The sequence below is a fragment of the Triticum dicoccoides genome, chromosome 2B, assembly GCF_002162155.2.
Source record: "Triticum dicoccoides isolate Atlit2015 ecotype Zavitan chromosome 2B, WEW_v2.0, whole genome shotgun sequence".
Classification (NCBI taxonomy): domain Eukaryota; kingdom Viridiplantae; phylum Streptophyta; class Magnoliopsida; order Poales; family Poaceae; genus Triticum; species Triticum dicoccoides.
In genome coordinates this window covers 818,931,949-818,947,663 of record NC_041383.1, presented here as the reverse complement: position 1 = coordinate 818,947,663, position 15,715 = coordinate 818,931,949, and the positions used below count along the sequence as shown (strand labels likewise).

The window sequence follows — 15,715 nt, the reverse complement described above, 5'->3', positions numbered from 1 at the left end:
TGGAAACGGTTGTAGCAAAAAGCGACTTCGATTGTAGCAAAAATGCAAGGTCGATTGTGCATTGTAGCAAAACGTGACACCGGTGGCAGCAGTATGCGATGCCGTTTGTAGCAAATTCCGACGCGGGTTGAAGCATGTAGCAAAAAACATTATGGCCGTCTGCTACCGGTTGTAGGTCACCGTGCAGGTCGCGAACACACAGCCGCCGTCGTGGCAACGATTTTAATGATGGTCGTAGCAAAACATGGTCACGGTTGTAGCAAAAGAACACCATGGCCGTCGCCGCTAGTTGTAGTCGCCGTGCAAGTCGTGAACATTAGCGTCTTCGGTTGTAGCAAATCATCTCGCCGGTTCCAGCAAATGAACATCGTGGTTCCAACATTTTCCGTTGCCGGTTCCAGCATCTAGCGAGAGCGGGTTGCAGCATCTGTGGGCGCGTGGTCACCGCAGTCACCACCTCGTAGTAGCAAAAAATCATGCCGGTTCCAGCATCTAGCTAGAGCGGTTGCAACATCTGCAAGTGTGGTCACCGCGGTCACCGTCCGTAGTAGCAAAAAATTATGCCCATTGCAGCACTTTGGCTCACCGGTCGTAGCATATTTGGACGCCGGTTGTAGCACCGCTTGCTTGTCAGATGCATCCCGGTGCATGGCCTCATCGCGTGCGGCCATGGCGAAGGGAGCGGGCATGGTGACGGGCGCATCCATGGCGACGACGGGATCTGAAGGAGGAAGACCAGGAGCGCGGCGACCCCCGAAGGAGGAAGACCAGGAGCGCGGCGACCCCCGTGCGTGGATGCGGCTAAGAGAGAAGGGGATTGGAGAAAGAAGATAAGGCGGGGGCAGGGGCTCGCGCGAGGCGTACGATGGCCTCGATCGAGTGGCTCGCGCGGGACCGGTCGAAAGCTTCGGCCGGCGCACCGCGTGGGAACGTTTCCCATGATTTTTCTACCACAAAAGGCTAGCACCGGGTGTCCACCCACCACTGTCACTGACAGGCACGGACCGCGATCGCTGGAGCCCACTATTCAGAGGGATACGATTAAAATCCTCGAGTGAAAAAAATGTTACTATTCATTGTATAACATCTGCTTTTGATCCAACTACCCGTATCGGTCCGCAGCGATGCTACACGTACGGACGGCCAACCCACGGAAATCATCTACGCGTAGAGGGGGAGCCAGCCTAACTGATTGGGGCTCATTTTTTCACTCTGCGTGAATTGCGGCTCACATCGCTGTCTCTTTCTGCCACATCAGAGCATAGCCAGCTTTCCGTGGAAGTTGCCCGTAAGGCTGCGCTTGGATCGTCGTTTTGAAGCGCTTTACACCCGTAAAAACTCGCCCCCTGTGAAAAATACGACGGACTCGAACCGCCTCCTTGGATGGTCGTTTTCCAGCCGTAATGTTTACGCTTGTATCCACGCTACACCCGTATCCAGCTTGTAGAAAATACACCCCATCTGCGGCCAGTTTTCCCCACCCCTGTATCTTTTCTCGACCCATCCACACGCCCGCGCCGCCGGAGCGAACGACGGGGCGCGAGGGATCCCAGCTGCAACAACCCAAGAAACGCGCCCTGGTCCTTGAACCCTGCTTGTGATCTGTTTGAATACACTTTGTATTACAGCCGAGCCAAGCGCATGCTACAAACGGAATTTCATAACAACCGGAATTTTGCTGCAGGTGAGTAATATACGGGTGTAAAATGTTACAGGGGTGGCAGAAAAACAACATTCCAATCGGGGCCTAAGTGTATCATTTTCGAACTACCCGTATCGTTTCAGCTTTGGATCGGACGATTAGAATAGTATCCTCGAGTGAATCTAACTATGGGATGCGCTTATGCATGCATTCACCAAGGCAGTCTGTGTCTTACATGTGCACTCGTCATGACGTTACATTTGTAAGCTGTCATGTCATTCCAGTTGTGAGCACTTCAATGTTCAAGTCATGTAACCAAATCGTGTACGAAGGAATAGTGAGAAAATCCTTGAGAAACTTGTTAGCCCAGTGGACAACTTTTGTTCTCTCGATTTTGTACGTTTAATTCCAATTTGAAAGGATAGAGGGTACTTTTTTTTTGTTAAAGCCCTGCAGAAGAAGAAGTTCTACCTCTTATTTGTGTTTTTGGATTTATCCTTTGATGTGGGTAAAATTGCTGCAAAGTACTTGGGGAAGGAGAGTCATGCTTTTTTATTTAACATTCTTACTCTAGAATTTCCTATTCATGTAAAACCGGATCATAAACTAGATGTCGCTATAAGGATATTTGTTAGACCATTACTCTAGATACCTTTGCAAATATATTTAAGGGTGGAAACAAAGAAATGGATAAACTTTGTTTATGCAAGTATCACAAATGAATCCACAAAAAACCATTTTGTGTTTTTCCTTATTTTCTCACATTGATGGGATTGGACTAAATTATTAAGGTGCATGTATTAAAAAAATATGTAATTTGTATGACAACAAACCACGTCCATTAGAACTATAACATTATTTTATTTATTAATATTTAACAACATTATCAAAATACTAGTAACTTCGCATGTGACGTTATAAAAATGAGTTAGAAATAAGTATAAAATTTTGGTATAAACATTTTCAAATTGTGCTTAAAACACCTCGATATTTTAATAATGTAATAAGCGGATCTCTTGCTCCCTGGAATGTTTCATAAAATATTCAATGAAAAGATAAATTCACCAATGTAACATCTATTAATATTATGTTAAATTATTTAAATTCAAGTGTTAATATCATTTTTAAAAAATATCACATCTTAAATATTGCTTTATAATATGAAAATGCATCATTTTTGGTACGTACAATAGAAAACTATATTTAAATGTCACTAATTTTCTATATCACAATATCAATATGGATTTCCAAATCATTGTTCCAATGAGTGTTTGAAAACATGTCATATAGCCTTGTTGAGATGTAGAAATTGTATATAGATAAAAAATATCATATTTATGGTTACTTTTTAATGGGGAATATTTTGGGGTATTGAACTTGTCATGATGTCCAGATAAGTTTTTTTATGTCGATTTAATTTGTTTTGCCATTTATCTAACATCAACTATGCAAAGTTGAAGAGTGACAAGGTGATGATTGTGTGTAGGATCTGAATCACTAAATTATTGTCTTATTCACAACATTGTGCATTCATTTTCCTGAAAAATGTAACTTGCATCAGTCGATTTCATGCCTAGAAAATGGCAAGACACAACCGAGGTTAAGACTAAAGATAGTGATGACGAGGTTATCCACGGTGAAGAAGGGTTGCAAGTTGATGGTGTGGGGCTCGCGGTTGCCTAAAAAGAGGCTGGGCTTAGGGCTTAGATGGATGGCCAGGGGTAGGGATAGACCGGTGGAGGTGGCGGCAAACAGACAAAGGTGGTGGCCAAGAAAGGGCGACAGGTTGTGGCACATGACTTGGCTGGTGTTGGAGGCGACATGAAGTAAAGCAAACAGCGTGGCAGGATGAAGAGCCTAGAGAAAAGTCAAGCTTCATAGACTTTGATAAACTTTATAGAGAAAAGTGTCAATATCTACGAGACATAATAAATATAATATAAAAGCATGTCTCCTGATATATCTAATGACATGTATTTTGTGTGGTATATGTAAGTACTTTTCTCTATAAGTTTGCTCTAGCTATATGAAGTTTACTTTCAAAATAGTCTTTACTGGAACGAAGGTTATTTCGTAGCATTGCATCACTGCCTCGTGTAAGAACATACTGAATGGACTTGTTACGTAGTACAAATTGAATGGAAATAAAGGAAAAAACATAACAATAACATACACACTAGGAAAATGGACGTTGATTGCTTTTTAATAGAATCAGTTCGATGCATTATGATGATGCAGGGACTAGAGCCAATCACCTTTTCTGTTGTAAAAAAGTAAAATACACCAGTGATAAACATAAGATTTCTGGTCCAGAAACTTGTGCTAAATGTGCATTCAAAGTCATTTCGTTGGCTCCTTGCGTTCATGACTAGTGGGTCATGACGTTAATTTTGAAGCAAATATAGAAACTAACTGGTCGACACTGCAGTGCTATCGAGGATATAAGTTATACAACTCGGGGACTTTCTGGGCTTGCCCTCAGGTGGCATTTGGCGACATGTCGTTCTAGGTCTTCTTTTCCCCAATCTCTCACTCAATCTCTCCCAAAATCTCTCTGAATCAGACCCCTATCCCTTCCCACTCACAGATCCACATAATAGCCACGGCCCTCAGCCAGCTTCTTGCTGTTGGGTTTACTCGAACCCTAGCTCACCCTCCCGTCGCTCTCTCTCTCTAGCACATACACAGGAAGGAGGGAGAACACGGTGGACACGGTGGTTTTCGACGCACATACACCTGCTGCTCAAACAGCCTTTTCGCGAGCACGAACTCGACACCGCGGCAACGAACCGGCGCAACAACAAGTAGTACACAGGGCTACTTTTACCGCCGACTCGCTAAGCAACTAACTCCAACGGCCCCTCATGCGCACATATGCATGAGCTCATCAAGACCCGGCCTCCTCTCGGCGTGAGCTATCTGCTCTTCCGCAAGAGCCGCACATCGTCCGAGCTTACCGCCGGATCACGCCCAACGCTTCCGCGATCAACGCCTGCGACTAATCTGCACATGCAAGTCCACTAACCAACTCTGTGCATGCTAGCTTCTACCTAGCACACAAAGCACGCACACTGCCCATGCATAGTCGTACTATGCCCATACACCACCCGGACAATGCGTAGACACACACGTACAAGGCCACACACGCACAGACTCCACGGACCAGACCTGGCGCCCCCGACGCAGGTCACCACTGCATGAAGACATGGCTTATTGCGCCAACAATCACCCCCTAAGCCAGGACGTAGCTGCGCCTCTGGCACGAGCCGCCGCTCGCTGCAACAACCCGCAGTCTCGTGTCCCGCTGCGCTGCGCCACTTTGCCTCCATGGTCGGTGCGCCAAGTCGCCGCGACCTCTGCGCCACCGCGCAAGTCCTCCGCGACCTCCTTGTCTCCATGATGGCCATGCTCGTCGCGCGCATGACATCACACCACACAGTCGTGGACTCGCAGCACGTGGTCGTCGCCACGCTCTCGCTGTGCGCCGCAGCCGATGCCTCCATGTCAGTCGCGCTCACCGCTCGTGCCGCGAACGTTGCTACGCGCCACGATGGCCCCCAAACCTGGTCGTTCTGATGCCAAGTGTTGGGTTTTCTCGAACCCTAGCTCACCCTCTCTCTCTCTCTCTCTCTCTGTGGCACATACACAGGAAGGAGGAGGGAGAACACGGTGGACGCGATGGTTTCTGACGCACATACACATGCTGCTCGAACAACCTTTTCCCGAGCACGAACTCGACACCACGGCAACGAACCGGCACAACAACAAGCAGTACACAGAGCTTCTTTTATAGCCGACTGGCTAAGCAATTAACTCCAAGGGCTCCTCATTCGCACGTGCGCATGAGCTCCTCAAGACCTGGCCTCCTCCCGTCATGAGCCATCTGCTCTTCCGCAAGAGCCTCACATCATCCGAGCTTACCGCTGGATCACGCCCAACGCTCCTGTGATCAACGCCTGAGACTAATCTGCACATGCAAGTCCACTAACCAAAACGCACACACACTGCCCACGCATGTTCGGACTATGCCCATACACCACCCAGACTATGTGTACACAGACACGTACACGGCCACACACGCACACACTCCACGGACCAGACCTATCGCGCCCGACGCCGGTCACTACCGCACGGAGACATGGCTTATTGCGCCAACACTTGCACCATCTCCGGTTCCCAAAAGATGGAGGAGAAACAATAGGAAGATGGAAACAGAGGAAGAGAGCAGAAGAGCCACCGAGAGGCTCCGGGGCTTCCGGGCCTAGCGATGAACATGCAAGCAATGAGTATAGCAGATCCAAGGATCGCTTATGTTCGTGCCAGTCAATTGCAACAAGAGGAGGAAGCCGACTTCAGCTTTTGTCTTCTCATGAAGATTTCCTATACAGGAGGGATGCTAAGAACCATCACAAAGCAAGCCTAGCAGCAATCTATGGCTAAGGCGTGGAGGAACAACTGCTATGATATCTCCCCCATGTATCAGATTCGCTGTTCTTAGCCCATTTTCGTTCACACAAAGACATGATGTCTATCTACACACTCGTTAGCCATGGACTATGGGTTCAGATAATCCGCTTCTTGATTGGTTTAATCCGGGAGATGAGGTGACTTCTATTGGGGATTACATATTTGAGTACATTTTTGTTACAGTTTAAGATTATGGCATTTCTAGAGTTGCTAGATCCATCTCTTTGCTTGTTGAAATTCTGAACCAAGTGGGAACAACATCAAAATACCTCATTTTGTAGGAAAATATGTTATATGCCAATCAAGATTACATTCAGGGATAGCAAATATGAGAGTCAGCCAGCAAGCGAAAGACAAAGTTGAGGTCATATATCCGGATAATAGTACATGGATATCATATTTGCATTACGAGAAGATCAAGAGGATATGTCTTTTTTGTAGACTAATGTTTCACTATGTGCACCACTACCCGATCAGGTACAATATGCTACAATAAAGGTAAAAAATAGGTTTGCCTGTGCATGACTTCCCAACTCAGAGATATGACCACCAAAGACTCGTCGTATGCTACTCCAAGATTACTCCTGCCGCTTTATGCCTAGATGCCGACCTTGTAACCCTAGATACCCTACCCGATGTGTATATAAGCCATGGGGTTTAGCCCATAGAAGGGACATCAACACAATGTCATTCACCTAGAGTTAGACACATCTTAGGATCTTGATGTAGATCAACTCAGTACTAGATACATCTTCATCAATATCAACAAGAGCAGGACATACGATTTTACCTCCATCAAGAGGGCCCGAACCTGGGTAAACATTGTCTCTCTGTTCTTGTTATCGTCCGTCTGAGATCCACAGCTCGGGACCGCGTACCCCGAGGTCTGTCTGTTTTTACACCGACAAAGAGGTTGAATTAGGTCTTCCAGGCGTAGTAGTTAGACTCTTTGTGGGAGAGTTTGATGGGAACGTTATCAAAGAGAGGGACGTCACGGATGTGGGTAGCGTTGGGGACCTTGGAGTCGAAGTCGGACGTGGAATCAAAAGGGTTGCTAGGGCCGGAGGAGGACATGGTGGCGGACGGGTGCTAGCTTGGTTAGGATTAGGGTTTGGTGGGTGGTGGCTACGAGGGAGAGGCACAGCAGGGAGGGGAAGGAGAGGTCTGATGGAGGGAGGGAAGAGGGGCGGCGCAGCTATGGTTAGGGCTAGCAGCGGTTGATGTGCGACTAGGGGTGGGGGATCGAAAAAGGCTGATACCATGTAGAGTTATAGGATGCAACTCTCGATGTATTAATCGTATCCAAGTGCATGTATATATGATGTACAAGGTGGACCCCAACCTCAACTATTTTACAAGGTAAAAGGAGCTGAGGCAGAAATACAAATATACCTGCACTATATACCCAACAGACACTACTACGATGCTAGGTTCACGAGGGTCCATCAGGTGTATACTACCTGTACTCGGCTGTAGTAGACTATTATTACCGAATCATGCGTACGATAAATCAGCTGTCCCTCAAATTCAGTAAGTGAAACAGATTAGTCTACAGTGAAACACTTATATTCAGTAAGTGGAACGGACTAGTCTAGCTTTGGTAGACTAGATGTACTCAACGATAGTATTAGTTACTGTATTAGCAAATCATGCATACAATGAAATGAAATCGATGCTGCTACGGTATGTCTGCTAACTCTACTTCACTGCTCTAGGTGCATATGTGACGCAGCAGTCGCAGAGTATTCGTGGAGCTGTGACGTGGACATCAGGCTGTCCAGAAAGTTCCAGTCGATGCAGGCCGCCGCCTGTCCCAGTCCCTGCTGCTGGAGGACGGCATCGTCGCCGCAGCCTAGAAGGGCGGTCGTCGGCGGGCTCTCGATCAGGTGGGGGATGTTGCTGAAGAGACTCGGCTTGGACTCCAGCACGTCGTCAGAGTACTGGATGCCCTGGCCGGGCAAGCCAAGGACGCCGGCTCCGGCAGCGCCACTGGCGCTCTGCAGGTAATGGAGGTCACCGCCGCCTTGGCTGTGCAGCCACGGCCGCGCGTCGTTGTAGCCCCCGAGGCCCGGCGCGGCGGCGTATGCCGGCAAGATGTAGGACGGCCTCTGGCTCGGGGTGGGCTTCTGGAACGCCCGGCACACCACCCAACCTTCCTCCTGCAGTCCGTCACCATGATCATCGACGCCAAATTCTCAAGAAGAAGAGAAAGAAGAAGAACTGAACAATTGCGTACCTGGGTGGGCGCGTGCTCATTGGTCTGGAGGCGGTACTCGTGGATGATCCAGTCCGTCTTCCTGCCATTGGGTGAACGGCCCCTGTAGAACACCAGCGTCTTCCTCATGCCGATGACGCCGCGGCTCCTCGACGACGTCACGGGCTTGTCCCTGCCGGTGGCCTTCCAGAACCCGGCCGCCGTGGCGCGGTTTGTGCGTGTGCCGCTGGGGTACTTGCGGTCCTTGAAGCTTAAGAAGTATCACTCCAACGACGACTGCTCGTCCTCCGCCACCTGACGCACTCCCCGTGCTCCCCTGCCGCCCCCGCACTTCTCTGCACCAGCCACGATTGTTAATTACCAACTTGCACCAACTGAATACCATGTGCAAACTAGACAATTAACTATACCTAAATTCAGATGAATTTGATCCTACCTTGGAGGTCCCATGGCTCGATCCTGTAGAGATCCACCTCCTGGATGATGTCGAGGTCGATCTTCTGGGCGGCCACCTTCCGAGCCAGGTAGTACCCTACCAGCTCCTCCTCTGTGGGGTGGAACCTGAACCCAGGAGGAACACACGATTCTTCTTGCTGCTGATGGTCCATTGCTAGCGTCTACCTACCTGCCTGCCTTCTAGCTAGCTAGCTAGCTCGATCTCTCCGGAACTGAAATCAAGAACACAACCTTTTTCAACTTACTACAAGTACTAGTAGCTAGCTGTGTGCACAGAGGAGGAACAATGGTGCTAGCCAATCCACTGAGCGGTTGATCATGTATATATGTATGTATGCGTGTGGACCAAACAAGAAAAAGATGAGAGGTGACCACAGGCACTTGACAGCAAGCAGAGCAGATTAGATGAGAGCACACGTATGCGCACGCTCGCCCACTCATACATATAATTGTGTTGATTCTAGGCAACCTATATAGGCTGTAGCCCACACCAAATCTAACCATATATCTATGAGTGCAATGCAATCATGTCCTGGATCCAATTTCTGAGGACAAAGTACAATTGTAATGTAGGCTGATTGCAAGCACTTGATAGCATGGAGTGTGGGTAGTGTAATCTAGCTTCATAAAGTGTGAATGTTATAAGACAGTGACAACAGGGCAAGCGCAGCAAGACGCAGGGACGCCGGCGAGGCCCGGGATAGGAATGAGCCATAGCCCGGGACGTCGCAACATCGGCACCTCAGGTGGAAGGGAGTCATAGCTGACGTGGGGCGTCGCTAGCCGTGGATGCTGGCAGCCGGCGGGCTAGACGGCCCGCTGGATTTGAACTGACATGATTAACAATTGGCGGTCTCAATAAAAAAAACTGCAAAGTACACTTCTGCGAAAAAGTGAAAAAAATAAACAAATCGCGTAGATCAGATAGTTAATTAGGGCTAATAGAAATCCAACAGTGGCAGACAAGGGTGCAACGTACGTACCACTGCAAGCTGTGTGTATGTCTCTCCACTGTGTTGCTTGCATCCTACGTTACAGCTGGGCGGGTAGAATACACATATCATAGTTAACTCGGTCTATAGTACACTACTGACCACTGGAGTACATGCTGATGGATGCAAGTTGTGAGACGCACACAAAACTGAAAAGCTTGTGGCGCTGTAATTGCGATGCTAATCAGTGACGGAGTACTATAGCTATAGTAAATATTAGTTGAGCCTATAGCAGAGTGCTCGCTGCGGGCGGCGTGCACATGAATACGTACGCAGACAGTAGCTAGCTTCACGGACAGTGTCACTCAGAACATATTTTTTTGTCAAGCAGAGTGTACTCGGACGGACAGTATGTCTACGCATGTCAGGATCAGTGTGTACGTATACGTTTCCACTGGTTGAAGTAGATCAAGAAAAAGACGGAAAAAAGCTTAGCCAAACCTAGCGCAAAATGGTGGTATCGGATGTAGACACGTGTCTACCATCTGTACCGTTGTGGGGTCGTGCTCGTCGCAGTGATCTCGTTCATCAACACAACAGTTAAAGGTCAATCTGGACTGGCAACTACTTTTCGAGCACTCAACCTGTTGTCTTGTGTCGGTTGCTACTCTAGATAGTTAAGTTTGTGCATGGTAACTAAAATTCAACATGGAACATGCAGTCCCGTTTTTCTGTTTTAATTTCAATCCACTAATAGATTCAAGACGGAACGTGTATGTGGTGATGACACGGTACGGTCTGTCCCTCGCTCCATCGCTATCCTCTTCAGGGTGGTTGGATCCTCCGATTGAGTATGACTAATATAATTGTTTTGTAAATGAAGTACTGAGAAATCAACCAATTTTTTTATGGGAAATCAAGCAAGAATTCAACATTGAATTATCAAGGCACGACCAAGATATTCAGGCTATCATTACGAGAGTGGTTGAGAATATTAGAGAAATTTTGTTTGGTTCTGTATATACTAGATGTAACCCCGCATGTTGCTACATGGCATGTGCAATTTACCATTCTGCAGGCTCCATATTAGCATCATACAAGCATCGTATGGTAAAGCATCGTATGCACAACATTTTCATTCACTGATATCTTCTGTGTCGCTTTCTAAGAAAGTGATGGAGGCTAAATAATTGATTTAAAGCGGCGATGGAAATTGGCATGCAAGTCCGTCCGGCATTCCGTGAACCATCTGATTGGCGCGAGGAGGGGAGACATACTTCATCTTCTTCTTCTCCTTGGCCTCCATAGTGGTGCACCTATCGCTGATAAGCAAGAAAAGAAAGCTGCTGCCGGGTTTGAACGGTTTGCGGAATCGATCAATGCTAGTCACCCTCACATCCTGATTGATTCTTAACCCGGCTTGTAATTGGTTCTGGCCTTTTCTTTGTCTATGGAAGGATAGAACGAATGGTAGCTGCTACTAGGAGGAGTACTACTATTCATAGGTGGCAATCGAGATCGTTTTCATACGTGCACTTGACCACGTATGTACGACTAGCTTGGTCACTGGTCAAAGATGAATCCAGGAGAACCACCTTCTGTCTTCTTCGGATCTTGGAAGATCTACGTCCGCCAATGTTGCACTGTGGATTAACCTGGCTTCGAGTTTCCACGACAAGACGCACGTAGGAGTACGCATTATATTGATCATTTGCATTTTCTTAGCTGCTTTCTGTCCTAGATCCATCGTTCTCCTTTAGTTGCAAGAAGACTAGTCTCGGAGTGATGACTGGCCGCACAACAGACATGTCCAATTAAACTGCATTTTTTCTTTTCTTTTTGTGCTTGTCTGCCTTTTGGCGTCGGCTCCTCTTCTTTTCGTTTGCACGCTTGCTTGCGTCTTTTTTGCAGTGTACTATATCTGTCCTGTTTTATTGGCCCCCTTGTATTTTCCGCCAAATTTTGATCATATATTTAGCTAACAAAATGTTAATGCATGTCACCATAAATTATAATGTATTATAGCAAAAATAGTACTAGACATTTTTGATTTGTGTTGGTTGCTAGATAGTTAAGTCTATGTATAGTAACTAAAATTTCAACACGGAAATGCGGTGTCGTTTTTCAGTTTTTAATCGAAGAAAAGTAGATTCAACACGGACCGCGTAGGCAGTGATGACAGATGGTACTCGGACGATAGCTGTCCTATCGGGGCCGATAGATCCTTCCATTGAATATGACTGATTTTATCATAATTCTTATGTACATGAATTTATGAAAATCAAGCAAGAATTCAGCAAGTCAAAAAGAGACAAGGACAAGACATTCAAGCTATCATTGCACAAGTGCGAAAACCAAACCAAAATGTCTTTTCCATTTTTTTCTATATATACTAAAAAAATGAGTTGAGCTTAGTAGGAGCTATGCCCAAATTAAATAGGAGGTGGTGAGACTCGAACCTGGCCTCTTTAGTCCATCAGATGTGGCAGTACATTAGAAAAAAATGAACAATTCAGACGTTTTACTATGCACACACCACAAATTATTAAAAAAACATGGACAATTATGATGTTTTTAGTAGCAAGTACCACAAAAAAATTTACTTTGCGAATCTTTTATTGCTATAATTTGCGTGCATGTTTTTACTCGTCTGGCATATGCACATGTGATCTTAGTTTTTGAAATGGAGAGACTTGACTTTTCTTAGGTGAAGTACAGTTCTTTATTGGGTTACTATGAACCCGGTGTAGATTCCACGTGTTTAGATCATACCGAGCTAGAATAACTTGCAAAGCTTTTGTCTGGCTTTGGAAGAGAAAGGATGGGTGCTAAGAGCATCTACAACCGAACTGAGCTAATTTGACCCTCTATGCGTTCGCCCGGACGTTTGGGTAAAAGTTGAGGGGTCTGGTTCTGGTTGTGGAGGGGTCTGGTTGTAGTTGTAGAAACTCTAATGATGTTTCAAAGCCTAAATGCAACAATGGAAATATATATATGCGCGTCTCGCATTCCGGGAACCGCCTGGATTGGCTCGAGCAGGGGAGACCTACTGCATCTTCTTCTTCTGCTCATTGGCTTCCAAATATAGTGCATGCACCCGGCCATCGCTGCCAAGCAAGATAAGATCGCTGCTGCTAGCTGAGTTGAACGGTCCATCGATGATGCCAGCAATTCATGGCCACACATTCGACTACTACGCGTGCACCAATCTGCCGATCGAATCCATGCCGGTCGCTCTCACTATTTTGGCTTCTAATTGATTCTGGCCTTTTCTTTCTCTAGAAAAGGAACGAACAAGCATACTGGAGCTGCTACCGGCCGGAGGAGTACCATATTCATTATAGGATGCAATCGAGATCGTTTTTATTGCTCCGGAGGTTACACTATAGCGAGACGCGACAGCGACGGCGACGATGACACACGGGCCGCATCTAACTTGGTCACTGGTCAAAGAAGAATCCTGAACAATTTCTTTGTGTCCGCGTCGGATCTCGGAAGATCTCCGCCTTGGCTACCACTGTTGATTAGTCTCGCTTCAGGTTTCAACGACCAAACACAAGTACGTAGTATATTAAACTTTCGGATTTCTGTCCTTGACCCCCTTTAGATAATTGCTACATCGAGTAGGGAATTATCTTTTTCGCAGAAAGAAAGAAAGACGGGTCCAATCAGCATTCTAGTTTCTTTTTGGTGGTCACTTCTTCTGTTGGTTTGCACGCTTGCTTGTGTCTCCTCGATCCCTTTCTGTTGAAGCATAGTACAAAGCAGGTTGGTCGGTGTTCTGATGATTCTCTCTCTAATTGGTCGGTTTTTGTGGGGGCCCCCCATCAGTTTCTATATCTAATAGTTCCATCCGAATCCACATTGCACTTGTTACGTAAGTAAGGGCATCTCCAACGCTATCTTTTAAAATGGATAAATTATCCGCCCGCAGAAGCATTTTATTGCGGAGCAACTAGCGTCTTAAATAGGAGCAATGGAGGCCAAAAAAAATAAACTAGCTTCCCTCAAAGCCTTCATGATTTCCCCAGATGCTAAATTGATTTAAATGCTTCTGCCAAATGCTTAAGTGAAACAAGCGATTCACCTTCCACCAAAGCATGGCCACTTTCTGCCAAAACTCACATCCTAATATTCCCTTAAATAGCAACAGCTAGTGGCCTTCCACCGTCTAGACAGAGAGAGGTTACGTGATGGCTTTTGACTGGTCAGACAAATGTCCGAACTACCGCAAACATCCCTCCAAGTCTGTGGCCAGTTTATCGAAAATCAGACATGTGGACTGTTTCGCGGACACTTGGACCCACCAGTTGAATGACTATCCGAACACCTCGGTCAGGACATATACAGGCGCTTTGAGAGTCTGCTTTCAAGATGACCTAATCTACAATGCACGTTCAGCTTTCCATTTGTAAAACAAACAGATACTACTTTTCTGAAAGCTACTCAAAGATCTGTATGATAGTATATAACAAACTCAAAGCTTCTAGAAGATCTGCATGACGACGAGTTTAACCAGACAAATCATGTCACATGGTAGCATTTTCTTTTGGTTGGTTACCTTTTGCATGCATGAGCGTGACTAGACTGCTGCCCGTGTGCAGGATATAATATTTGTACCACTTTCCGTCAAAATAAATAAATATCGGTGCCACTTTCCCTAAAAATACTAATATGTGTGCCACTTCACCAGCCTGCCCTGCCTGCCTGCATGTGTGCAACATCACACAACACAACTAATGCATCATTCATGTACTGAATCGACGTGCCATCTACTACAGATTAATTCGCTGCAAAAGTGTGAATCAAGAACGAAAGAGATAAGAAGACACCCAACCGAAAATCCTTTTCTGAGTCCGGGCTCATCTACACCCGTGTTGAATAAAAAAATCAAAAAAAAATACTACACAAATTCAAAAAATTCCAAAAAAAACTTCCATGGTAGACAATTTGATGAGTGAGGTCCGCCTCAATTTTCAAATCATTTGGACAACTGAGCAACTCTCTGCAAAAAAGATAAATTCTGGGTCTGTAAAACAGTTTAGTGTTCATGTATTGTTTTGACCCGATTTGTCTTTTTTGCTGAGAGCTATTAAGATGTCCAAATGAGCTAAAATTTGAAGCTAACCTCATGCAATATATTATCTACCATGGGCAAAAAAATTGATTTTTTTTTGAATTTTCTAGTATTTTTGTTGAATTTTTTTCTGACTGGGTGTAGATGAGCCTGGTCACCGAATCGCTGCACTTCACACCCAACCCAATATTCCGATTTAGTATACAAGAAGAGGTTACCACAACACAACGCATTTGCGTACATAGGTAAAGCTCGGAACGAGCGAGAATTTCAACATGAAGCGCGTGCTGTTGATCTCCAAAGATCCATCGCTTTATAAGAGTTCGTGGTCTCCTTTTCTTTTCATGTCCCTAGCGTTTGATTGTTGATTGTTGTCCTGTCCTGTACGCGTGAGTGTGATATATAAGATGATAAACAGCCGGGAGGGAGCAAGGGAACTTAAGCAAAGATCACATTTGTTTAGTCTTTTCTTGTGGGAAAATAGATTACTAAAGATATTGGCTTCTCGCACCGAAATTTTTGAATGGAGGACGAGCTCCATAGAGGCCGAATTTTGAAAAACAATCAATATTCCAATGTCGACGGGTTGGGCACGTCGGGCGCGTGTATGGGCGCGCGCTGGGCGTGTCGGGTGCGTCGGGTACGCGGCGTAGGTGTGCGTGTGTGTGTGTGTGTGTGTGTGTTTGTGTGCTAGTGGTGCACAGGCGTGTCCGTGCACGTCTACACCGTGCGTGTGTGCGTGTAGGGTGAAGCCGTTGGCTATCGGGACGCGGTGATCACGTTGGTTTGTTGCGGGCTCGGCGCGGCGAGCGCGTGGAGGCGCGGTTATGGGTGCGTGCTGAGCGGGCCGGACCAGGCGCAGTAGTGGGTAGAAGTGTGGGGGTCATGGCCTAGCGCTGGCCCGGGTATAAGATCGCTGCATCGAT

The 15,715-nt window shown here is 46.4% G+C and overlaps 1 pseudogene; it reads right to left on the bottom strand.

The window, feature by feature from the left end:
• Window positions 1-7,657: 7,657 nt before the first annotated feature.
• Window positions 7,658-9,037, bottom strand: LOC119369007 (annotated as a pseudogene).
• Window positions 9,038-15,715: the final 6,678 nt, after the last annotated feature.